Source organism: Musca domestica, unplaced genomic scaffold (assembly GCF_030504385.1).
Source record: "Musca domestica strain aabys unplaced genomic scaffold, Musca_domestica.polishedcontigs.V.1.1 10, whole genome shotgun sequence".
Lineage (NCBI taxonomy): Eukaryota > Metazoa > Arthropoda > Insecta > Diptera > Muscidae > Musca > Musca domestica.
In genome coordinates this window covers 7,158,523-7,170,940 of record NW_026712115.1, presented here as the reverse complement: position 1 = coordinate 7,170,940, position 12,418 = coordinate 7,158,523, and the positions used below count along the sequence as shown (strand labels likewise).

The 12,418-nt window shown below is 34.4% G+C and overlaps 1 protein-coding gene across 1 annotated transcript in view; it reads left to right on the top strand.

The window, feature by feature from the left end:
• The first annotated feature begins 1,670 nt into the window (after positions 1 to 1,670).
• LOC101892092 (5-hydroxytryptamine receptor 2A-like) overlaps positions 1,671 to 12,418 on the top strand; it is a 343,177-nt gene continuing 332,429 nt past the window's right edge. The window contains exon 1 of the mRNA XM_059125946.1: positions 1,671 to 1,891. The gene's annotated coding sequence lies outside the window, so the exon portion shown is untranslated. The remainder of the gene's footprint in view (positions 1,892 to 12,418) is intronic.

Here is a 12,418-nt window from a genome sequence, read left to right as displayed (position 1 = left end):
ATTTCAATGAAATATGAAAGTTGTGGCAGAATTTGGTGTAAAAGTAAATTTATTAAAATTATGTTTAAATCGGATCAGATTGGGATATGATTTTAATAAGAACCATTGACCCACAATGCCTTAGGCTTACACTAAAAAACAACACAACAATTGATTTGAAATACGCTTATTACGTGGAAGTATGTTGCTACCTCGAATTCACTAATTGCAACAGAAATGCCACTCAACTTCAAAAAATTGCAGTTTCAATTGCACGCTTGGTATTTGCTATGAAATAAATAAATCCAAAGGACAAACCCTTCGTGTATGTCATGTTACTGCTTTTCTAATGGTTTTGTTTATTAACGCAGTAAAGTTACGCAATATTTTTTTTAATTTTTTAAATTTGTTTTTTTTTTTATCCAACATTTATTCGTAAATAAAATTTTGAATGCATATAAAATCAAAAGGGGTAGCGAAGCTCACCGGGTTCAGCTAATTAATTCATAAAATACCAGATTTATTACCATTTAGTACTTTTCGTATAAATATATGTAGGACGCATTTCCAAAACCACTTCCATATAATAACCACCGACAATATTAGAGACCTCAATGTCAGATTTCAAGATTTCAGCTTATACAATTATAGTGCACATTTTTACCTACATATTTTAACCGCAGATTAAATTTAGTCTATTAAGTACTCTTCGTTTGGTAAACACTCCCAATACCACCTCCATATTTCAACCACAGTCGCCAAAAGTGACATCTATATCTGGATTTCAGTTCTACCTTAGGGAATTATTTTTTTAAATGGGGTGTATATGAAAACGTAGACAATGTTCTGGCACAGGAGGTAGAATCCATACGCTTTACACAATATAAAATTTTCAAATATGGAAAATTTGGATACACTTATTGGAAATCGTTAAATAATGTTTGGGAAAGCTGGCTCTATGTCTAGTTTGACCATTATGGGCATGTTTAATACACGATTTAAACATTGATTATCCCTTATTCCCATACGTAATATAAAAGTTTAAAAAATCCGTCATTTGCAACATTTCAAGAAAACGATTGTTTCCCACACACAACATACCACCCTTTAATACAAAAAATATTTTCCAAATTTACTAGTCCACATCAGTGGAGTGACATGTTAAATTTTCTATACACAAAAGTGACGACAACTATCTTTCTTGTCTGCCATCTTCTCCAGCGACAATGATGGCAATCGTTAACTTAACTTTCAGGAAGATACTGCAGATGTCGACATTTTGATTTTATGTCTGCTGTGCTCGACCAAGTGTTGTCCTTTTCATGAAAAAAAATGAAAAATATTCATAATGAATCTAATGAAATGGGAACGGTTGGAAAACGACACATGAATAATAAAAGATTTGAAAGGATGGAGAAAAAAACTCAACCAAATCGTCGACAAGGGCGAGAATGAAGAGAATGATGCTCCTGTTACCCACTTCCATCCAATGCGCCAAAAGCCCATTAGTTTAAACATTTGTTGGTGACAGATTTTACACATGGACATATTGTAAAAACTTAGTTTTTTTATGAAAAAAAAAATAAATATTATTTAGAATAGATGCCTATGGAAATTTTGAAATATGAAAATTAAATATTTTCTGTTTTGTCAATTATTAAAAAAAATTAAAATAATTTTTCAAAACGAAACAAAGTCTTTCTATTGCCACTAAAAATCATCTAACTGAAATCTTTCGTTGTTTGATAACAAGGCCATTCGTATTTCTAACTGAAGATGTAAGGAAATAGTAAGAAAATTCGCAAGGAAATCTATCACTTTTTGAAGGATCAAGCATTTTGTTGTCGTTTTTGTATGCAGTCTTCCCTCAAACCAACAAGGGCCCGATTTACATAACAACCACATTTCCAAGGTGAGAATATCAATTATCGTTTCTTTTCTTTTTTTTTTCTTTCCCAAGAATGGTATGTAGAGGAATTCGTTATCATTATTTGGTATTTGTATATTAATCGAGTTATAAACAGCGGTAATATCCGTAAAGTCAAATCGACTTCGTGTAATGTAGACTTAGCTTGCTTTAGGAGTGTGAATCTTGTTGTTGTGCATTCGTAGGGCCTATGTCTGGATTGCGCTACGAAAGGGAATTGCGAAGAAACATATTTTTTCATCGATTATTAAAATTCTAAATGTTGACTTTGGGTTAAAGCTATTCCTTAACTTCTCAATGAAGGCTCTTCGATGGTATAGCCCCGTAAAAGTAAAAGATTGCGAGATCAAATATTTTTTAAAACAACAAATCGGTCCTAGACCCACCATGTTACATATCTATCTTCCTATCTCGTCGAGCTTAGTTAGTCGTAACAACCATACAGGTCCCAATAAAGGGCCAATCCTCACGAAATTCTGCATGGAGAATAGAATTTTTAGGGAAGTTAAAAATATCCAGATTTTCAGTCACTCAACAAGTCCCAATAATAGGCCAAAGGACGCGTTGCATTACAGTGTAGAACTAGCCCATTATTTTGGGCTTCATCGGATACAATTTACAATGGCTTTTGTTTAAAAATACCAATTCCATTCAATGGCGAATATTTTTAAGGCAGAGAATCACATCCCATGAAATCTGAAAAGAACACTTCTGGCCTGTACATTAATGGTGATTTCGTTGAGGTGTATAGTCAGATCTGCATGAAATTTTGCAGGTACTGCTTTGAATAGCAATTAGCACCACAGAGGGCGTAAATGTGGGGTAATTACAAAAAAATAAACATTTTGACATATTTTGAAGGAATTGACGAAAAATACAGAAGCATAAGATAAATTAACTTATATTTATTTTTATAACAAATAATTTTGAATGAGGAAACTACATTGCTTCCAATAGATGATTTTTCCAAATGCGGTGATATACAAATCTCGACTTTTTAAACTCGGTTCGAATGACTTTAACAATAGTTTATACAATCTTAACACGGTTTTGTTCAATAAACGTTTTTGGAACTAAGTACAATTGTAAAGCTGGATATACATTCATATTACATGGCACATTGTTTGCGTATTACGGCTTTAGAGCAAGTCACTTTTGATACTAAATAGAAATAACATATGTTGTTGCTACATCCTTGTCTTAGATGCATCAGATAACTTATACCAAAGATCATTGTTATGGAGTGTATGTAACGGTTGTGGCGGACGTAAATACCATATCAGATGAAACATATTAATGATATAGATAGTACTATATCTGAACCGATTTTCTCAAAATTTTACATACCTTCTTCTAGGCTGACTTCGGTAGTTTTACAAAATTTTTAACTATTACATATTTGTTGCACAAAATAATTGAAATTTAGAATTTATTTCAAGCAGATCATACCACCTTAAGAGCAGTTATAATTTTGTTTCAGAGGAACTAATATATGGGAAGCATATTCAATTCTGAATCGATTTTTACTAAATTTGACGGCGATATTTTAATCTTTTATACCAAATAACATAGCTATAGAGTGCGTGATATCAGTTTGAGAAGGATTTAGTCACGCTATCTCTAGTTTTTAAGGGGTATAAAACTTTCCGAAAGGATATATTTTAAACAAGTGAATGCATCATAATAGCCCCCGACGAATGGTACACAACAGGTTCAATTGTTTAGGAAGAAAATTGAAAAATATGACCAAAACTCTTGCAATACCTTAACCCAAAATGTGGACCAATATTAATATTTTTTGCCAGTAGAGTTTCTGCAAATAGCAAATTAAAATACCAAAATCTGGACACATTTCATAGAAAATATCGCTACAACCACAACTCACAAAGGTTGCTCAACTTCAAGAAATTAGAAAAATAATAGTCAAATATACTTTATATACAACGATTCGTATTGTTTATTTTACATGTTTTAATAAAATTCTTATATTGGGCAAAAATCACAAAACATGAGTGAAACGTTGGGGTTATTCCCTAAAATTATATCTGAAATTGTAAGACAATACTGTTTTATCCTAAAAATGTACAATTTGTTGCCCATCAACGTCGAGAATATGCATTTCTACTGCAACTGTATTTTGATTTTTAAATTAATTTAATTTTTTATTCAAAACCAGTAAAGAAAGTCTTCAAGTCGGGCGGGGCCGACTTTATGATACCCTACACCACTTTGCTAATTAAGTAGAGCTCCACATAACAATTAAAAGTTTTTATGGGAGAATTCAATCATACACACTGTGATTATGATTATAATTTAAGGTTGAAAGAACTAAATATGCCGAAGCATTTGTATCTTTTAAATTCGGAATTGTATTGTCCATGTGGTGCACAATTAATTTGAAATCGGATAAAGATATATATATGGGAGCTATATCCAAATCTGAACCGATCTCGATAAAATTTGGCAAAGATATTTCTGAGCTGTATTTGATATATTTCCCTGAATATCGTTGTTACGGAGTTCATATTACGGTTGTGGGTAACAAATATAACAAATCGGATGAATAATATATATGGAAGCTATAGCTATATCTGAACCGATCTTCACCAAATTTGACATACTAGCTTCTAGACTCAATTCGGTCGTAAGTGCCAAATTCCATCCTATTTGGACAAATATTAGACGTTTGGTGCACAATAAATGGTAAATCGGACGAAGTTATATATGGGAGCTATATCCAAATCTGAACCGATCTCGATAAAATTTAGCAAAGGTATTTCTGAGCTGCATTTGATATATTTCCCCAAATATTGTTGTTACAGAGTGCATATTACGGCTGCGGAGGACAAAAATAACAAATCGGATGAACAATATATATTGGAGCTGTAGCTATATCTGAACCGATTTCGATCAAATTTGGCACACATATTTTCAGGCCCAATTTGGGTGTATATGCAAAATTCCATACAATTCGGGCTGATATTACACGTTTGGTGCACAATAAAAGGCAAATCGGACGAAGATATATATGGGAGCTATATCTAAATTTTAACCGATTATCTCCAATTTCAATAGGGTTCGTCCTTGGGCCAAACAAAAGATCTTTGCAAAATTTCATCTGGATCGGGCAATAAATGCGACCTGTACTTTGTTTACAAAAATACATGGACAGACGGACGGACGGACAGACGGACGGACGGACATGCATAAATCGACTCAGAATGTGATTCTATGCAGATCATCAAAAGGAACTATGGGTCTATCTCGTTTCCTTTTGCCTGTTACAAACAAATGCACAAAGACATAATACCCTGACCACCTTGTGGTGTAGGGTATAACAATACATACACATATACAAAATGTGTATATGTTTTGACAGAATAGGGAAGACCTGTAAGGAAAAGTCAAAAGTTGGGTGGACCGAATATATGATACCCTGCAACACTATGCATTTTTAGTAGTTCTCCCGTAACAAAAGAATTTATTTGATATTACGTTTTACAAAGTTTAGACTCCCTGGGGGGGCGGATATGATTAGATCGACTTCAAATATCCTAAAACGGATTGAGTTCAAGGAGAACGAGGATCTTACAATGATATGTCCACGTACACAAGACTTGTGTTATAGCAAGGCGATAAAGGTATGACCGGTTTTCATTAATCTCCACCAGATTTTAAATAAACGTTGTAAGCAATACTCCAAAAAATACATAAAATTGGGCGGAACAGTTCTATCTGGCTATACGAAAGAAAATGTAAAACAATTTCCATCTTTTTATACCCTACACCACATAGTGGTAAGGGTATTATGTCTTTGTGCATTTGTTTGTAACATGGAGAAGGAAACGAGATAGACCCATAGTTACTTTTGAGAACCTTCATAGAATCACTTTCTGAGTCGATTTATGCATGTCAGTCCGTCTGTCCGTCCGTCCGTCCGTCTGTCCATGTATTCTTGTGAACAAAATGCAGGTCGCATTTATTATCCGATTGAGATGAAATTTTGCACATGTCATTTGTTTGTCCCAAGGACGAACCCTATTGAAATTGGAAATAATCGGTCAAATTTTAAATATAGCTCCCATATATATCTTCGTCCGATTTGCTTTTATTGTGCACCAAACGTGTAATATCAGCCCGAATAGCATGGAATTTTGCACATACAACCAAATTATAAATAAGTGTGCCAAATTTGATCGAAATCGGTTCAGATATAGCTATAGCTCCCATATATATTGTTCATCCGATTTGTTGTATTTGTTACCCACAGCCGTAATATGCACTCCGTAACAAGTATATTCAGGGAAATAAATCAAATACAGCTCAGAAATATCTTTACTAAATTTTATCGAGATCGGTTCAGATTTGGATATATCTTTCATATATATCTTTATCTGATTTCAAATTAATTTTGCACCAAATGGGCAATACAAGTCCGAATTTAAAAGATACAAATGCTTCGTCATATTTATTACTTTGAATTTTAAATTATAATTATAATCGTAGCGTGTATGATTGAATTCTTCCATAAAAAGCTTTTAATTGTTATGCGCAGCTCTACTAAATGTAGGGTATCATAAAATCGGCCCCGCCCGACTTTAGGACTTTCTTTACTGGTTTAGATTTATTTCTTTATTACTGTGTTTGTATCACATTGCAATCTCTGTAGTAGAATCTTTTTAATATAAGTTCACGTTTTGGTATTGTGCTCATATGTCGGTTTCACCCATTTTTGGTGTTTTCAAATCCGATCCCACAAGTATTTCAGTGTAAGAGGGACGTTCGAAAATTGAAGTAATGTTTTACCTCATGGGAAGGGGTATTTGAAGTTCGGTCCAGCCGAAATTAACGTTTTCGAAATGTTAATTTGTATTGTTATCATTTTGTTAAACTTCGCATTTTTTAATAGCGTCAATCCAAAATTTTCTGCGCCTCTCGTCTTTATATTCTGTTGCCGCCTATTTCTTAAAAGAAACGTTTTTCCTGATTTTGAAGAACAATACTTAAATACGATACCTTCCAAATCATCTACTCGCCGAAATTATTTAACACCATATCTGATACAATTCAATTCTTTAAATCGGCATGGGGCAGAGAGCGGTTCATTTTTCTCCCCTGGTTTTCGTTAATATGTAATTTAAGTGTTTATTAAAGGCTTAACATGTTAAAACCAAAGGCATTCTATTCACTGAGAGCTGGTGTGAGAAAGATATTCCCTTAAACTTCTTTAGATATTTTCAATGCAACTCATATTGCATTTCACTTTAAAATACTTTCATTTCAAACCACAATTCTATCGTTTTTCATTAAAATTTACTTTAATTTCAAACAGAAGATGATCCCCTTTATCTGCATTTGACTTTGTCAAAAAAAAAACCAAATGTTTATAACATTTTTCACGCATTCTCCGGTAACACATTCCATAGTTATCTCAATGACTGTGTATCATTTGCATATGCTTGTAACTGAATTTGTGTGGGCATGCATGTGCCTGTGTGTGTAATCAGGATGTGTGAGTCCTTTACACAAACTTGTACTAAAGTTGTTTTCTATTTTGTTGTTCTGCCACTGGGTGTTTTATGTGTTTCCGCAGTTTTTATGCTCCGTAATGCTACGCTACGTATAAATTTAAATTCTGCGGAAATGAACGGCAATGAGTACCGAGAGCGGAAATATGAACAGGCATATTTATGATTACAAAGAAAATCACAGCAGTACATAAAGTCTTCTCGCCCCACAGGACCATTATCCAACCACAGGAGCATTACCCATGAAACTCTATTATGGTTGTATCGAAGTTTATTAAACAGCCGGCTTATCTTTGTGAGGCTTCATGTGATATTTGAATATAGCCTGATAATCTCTTTTAAGAAGATTATTATAAAATATTGTTATTTTCTTTAATACACGGTTATTGTTTAAAACGGTTTGTTCCCTAAATGTTTTCCCTAAATGATAGAGAAGTAGGTAATACAACAAATCTTTTGAATGTATAAACTAATATCATTTTGACGCTGAATAAAAAAATACAATTTAATTTAACATTGACATCGAAATTTCAGATGCTGAATACCTTCAATTCATCATTTCGCAGACATGCATCGGACACTAGTTAGTATTCAGTTCAAGGCTGCTTAATCGTAATAATTTTTCCGATGCAGACACAACAAAAGGTGACTCACAGCAAAATTCTTAAGACTTTCCCCCATTTCGAAGACCCACGTTGCAGCCATCGTAAGAAAAGTTCAAGTTCATAGCCAATAATGTGCGCGTGTGTATGTATCTACGAACATCAAAGAAAAACGATGTCTGGCTATGTACGTGAGTAACCCAGTCCGACAAGGTAATGTGCTCAACTTATGTGTCTATTGGCACAAATTGAAGACGAGCTCATATCATGACTTCCTCAGTTGTTTTTTAACCACTGGCGGATTTTCTTTTTAGTGCGTAGAAAATAGTTTTCATCCGTTAGCAAAAAAAAATCGTTCGCTTCAATGTATAAAACAAATTACGGGCACAACCTTTAGATACGTATATACAGACCGATGAGGGTGCATACCATAAACACACATTCAAATCTACATACATATATTACATAGGCATACGCATATTTTTCAGTATGGCACACGAGATTCTATTTAAATACGCCAATGCGGGTCCATTAGACTTACCCTAACCGTGTGAGGTTTTGTGGAAATTAGAGTAAAACGACCCTGCTATTCTTTGTTGAAGTTTGCAAGGCCGTTCTTTCTAAGCCTTGATAATAATGCGTAATACATACATTGACACAAAATAAGCCTTAATATGGTTATGAATTTTTGTTCTTTGTTAAGTACATCATTTTTATACCCTACACCACAAGGTGATGGTAAAAGGAAACGAGATAGACCCATAGTTCCTTATGATGATCTGCATAGAATCACATTCTGAGTCGATTTATGCATGTCCGTCCGTCCATTTTTTTTCTAAACAAAGTACAGGTCGCATTTATTGCCCGATTCAGATGAAATTTTGCACAAATAATTTGTTTGACCCGAGGACGAGGAGATAATCGGTAAAAATGTAGGTATAGTTCCCATATATATTTTCGTCCCATTTGCTTTATAGTGTGCACCAAACTTGTAATATCAGCCCGAATAGTATGGAATTTTGCACGTACGACCAGATTTGATCTGAAAATAAATATGGTAAATTTGATGGAAATCGGTTCAGATATAGATATAGCGCCCATATATATTGTTTATCCCATTTGTTATTTTATGCCGTAATATGCACTCTGTAATAACGATATTTGGGCAAATATATCAAATATAACTCAGAAATACCTTTGCCAAATTTTATCGAGATCGGTTCAGATTTAGATATAACTCTCATATATATCCATCCGATTTCAAGTTAATTGTGCACCAAATGGATAATACAAGCCCGAATTGATAAGGCGCAAATGCCTCGACAAATTTAGTAGAAATCGATCTCCCATATATAAGTTCCTTTGGACTTTTAATTTGTACTATAGTTGGTATGATTTAGTTCTCACAAGTTATGTGAAGCTCTACTAAATATGAAAAGCGGTGTAGGGTATCATAAAGTCGGTTTCGCCCGACTTTAAGACTTTCTTTACTGGTTTAAACTATAAATTTGAATTTTTAGCATTGGACTGTTTAAATAACACATCGAATCGAAAATATGAAGGGTGGAAAATGCATTTGGAGATGAAAGGTCTCGGTGGGTTTTGGAAGTTTTTATACCCCACACCACATAGTGGTAAGGGTATTATGTCTTTGTGCATTTGTTTGTAACATGGAAAAGGAAGCGAAATAGACCCATAGTTACTTTTGAGGATCTCCATAGAACCACTTTCTGAGTTGATTTATGCATGTCAGTCCGTCTGTCCGTCCGTCCGTCTGTCCAAGTATTCTTGTGAACAAAATGCAGGTCGCATTTATTATCCGATTGAGATGAAATTTAGCACAAATCATTTGTTTGGCACAAGGACGAACCCTATTGAAATTGGAGATAATCGGTAAAAATTTAGATATAGCTCCCATATATATCTTCGTCCGATTTGCCTTTTATTGTGCTCCAAACGTGTAATATCAGCCCGAATAGTATGGAATTTACACACGCACATACAACCAAATTAGGCCTCAAAATAAATATGCCAAATTTGATCAAAATCGGTTCAGATATAGCTATAGCTCCCATATATATGTTTCATCCGATTTGTTATTTTTGTCCTCCGCAGCCGTAATATGCACTCTGTAACTACAATATTTGGGGAAAAATATCAAATACAGCTCAGAAATACATTTGCTAAATTTTATCGAGATCGGTTCAGATTTGGATATAGCTCCCATATATAACTTCGTCCGATTTACTTTTTATTGTGCACCAAACCCAAATGGGATGGAATTTGACACATACGACCGAATTGAGTCTAGAAGCTAGCATGTCAAATTTGGTGATCGGTTCAGATATAGCTATAGCTTCCATATATATTGTTCATCCGATTTCTAGTATTTGTTACCCACAGCCGTAATATGCACTCCGTAACAACGATATTTCAGGAAATATATCATATACAGCTCAGAAATATATTTGCAAATTTTTTTTGAGATCGGTTCAGATTTGGATATATCCCCCATTTATCTCTTTATCTGATTATATCCTACACCACATAGTGGTAAGGGTATTATGTCTTTGTGCATTTGTTTGTAACATGGAGAAGGAAACGAGATAGACCCATAGTTACTTTTGAGAACCTTCATAGAATCACTTTCTGAGTCGATTTATGCATGTCAGTCCGTCTGTCCGTCCGTCCGTCCGTCCGTCTGTCCATGTATTCTTGTGAACAAAATGCAGGTCGCATTTATTTTCCGATTGAGATGAAATTTTCGAAACAATATTTTTTTTGGCCCAAAGACGAACCCTATTGAAATTGGTGAGAATCGGATCAAATTTATATATAGCTACCATATATATCTTTATCCGATTTCGGGTTAAATGTGCACCAAATGTCCACTATCAGTCCAAATTACCCGAATTTTGGCACACCCAACCGAGTTCGGCCTAGAAGCAAGTATATCAAATTTGGAGAAAATCGGTTCAGATATAGCTATAGCTCCCATATATATCTTTCATCCGATTTGATCTTTAAGTCCCTCACATTCCTACTATGCACTCCACAACCGTGATATTTGGTACCAGGTACTAGATGGAGCACAGAAATAGCTGTTTTAAATTTTATCGAAATCGGTTCAGATTTGGATATAGCTCCCATATATATCTTCATCCGATTTCGGGTTAATTGGCCACCAAATGGCCAATATCAGCCAAAATGGCCCGAATTTTGGCACATGTGACCGAGATTAGCCTTAAAGCAAATACAACAAATTTGGAGAAAATCGGTTCAGAAACAGCTATAGCTCCCATATATATGTTTTATCCGATTTGGTGTTTAAGCCTCTCACATTCGTAATATGCACTCCACAAGAATGATATTTGGTACCAGATATAAGATACAGTCCAGAAATAGCTGTTTGTAATGTTATTGAAATCGGTTCAGATTTGGATATAGCTCCCATATATATCTTCATCCGATTTCGGGTGATTGACCACCAAATGGCCGTAATAGCATCAATTTTGGCAAATCCGACCGAAACCAGCTTAGAAGCAAGTACACCAATTTTAGTAAAAATCGGTTCAGATATAGCTATAGCTCCCATATATATCTTTCATCCGATTTGATCTTTAAGTCCCTCACATTCGTAATATGCACTCCACAGGAATGATATTTGGTATCAGATAAAGCCCAGAAATAGTTGATTTTAATTTTATTAAAATCTATTCCGATTTGGATATGCCTCCCATATATATGTTCATCCGATTTCGTGTTAATTGTGCATCAAATGGCCAATATCAGCCCAAATGGCATGAATTTTGGCAAATTCAACCGAAACCAGCCTATAAGCAAGTACACTAATTTTAGTAAAAATCGGTTCAGATATAGCTATAGCTCCCATATATATGTTTCATCCGATTTGCTCTTTAAGTCCCTTACATTTGTACAGGAATGATATTTGGTACCAGATATCAGATAAAGCCCAAAAATAGTCGATTTTAATTCTATTAAAATCTGTTCCGATTTGGATATAGCACCCATATGTATCTTCATCCGATTTCGTGTTAATTGTGCAACAAATGGCCAATATCAGCCCAAATCACCTGAATTTTCGTACATTAGACCGAATTCAGTCTAGAAGCTAATACGTCAAATTTGGAGAGATCCGGTTCAGAGATAGCTATAGTTCGTAAAATGCACGATAGAATTAGATAGATTTTGATTTTGTACCAAATATCTCATAGAGCTCTGAAATGCCCTGTATAAACCTTTTTACGAGAGCTCTACTAAATATGCATAGTGGTGTAGGGTATCATATAGTAGGCCCCGCCCGACTTTTGAGCTTTCCTTACTGGTTTTAAATTAATTTTGCACCAAATGGGCAATACAAG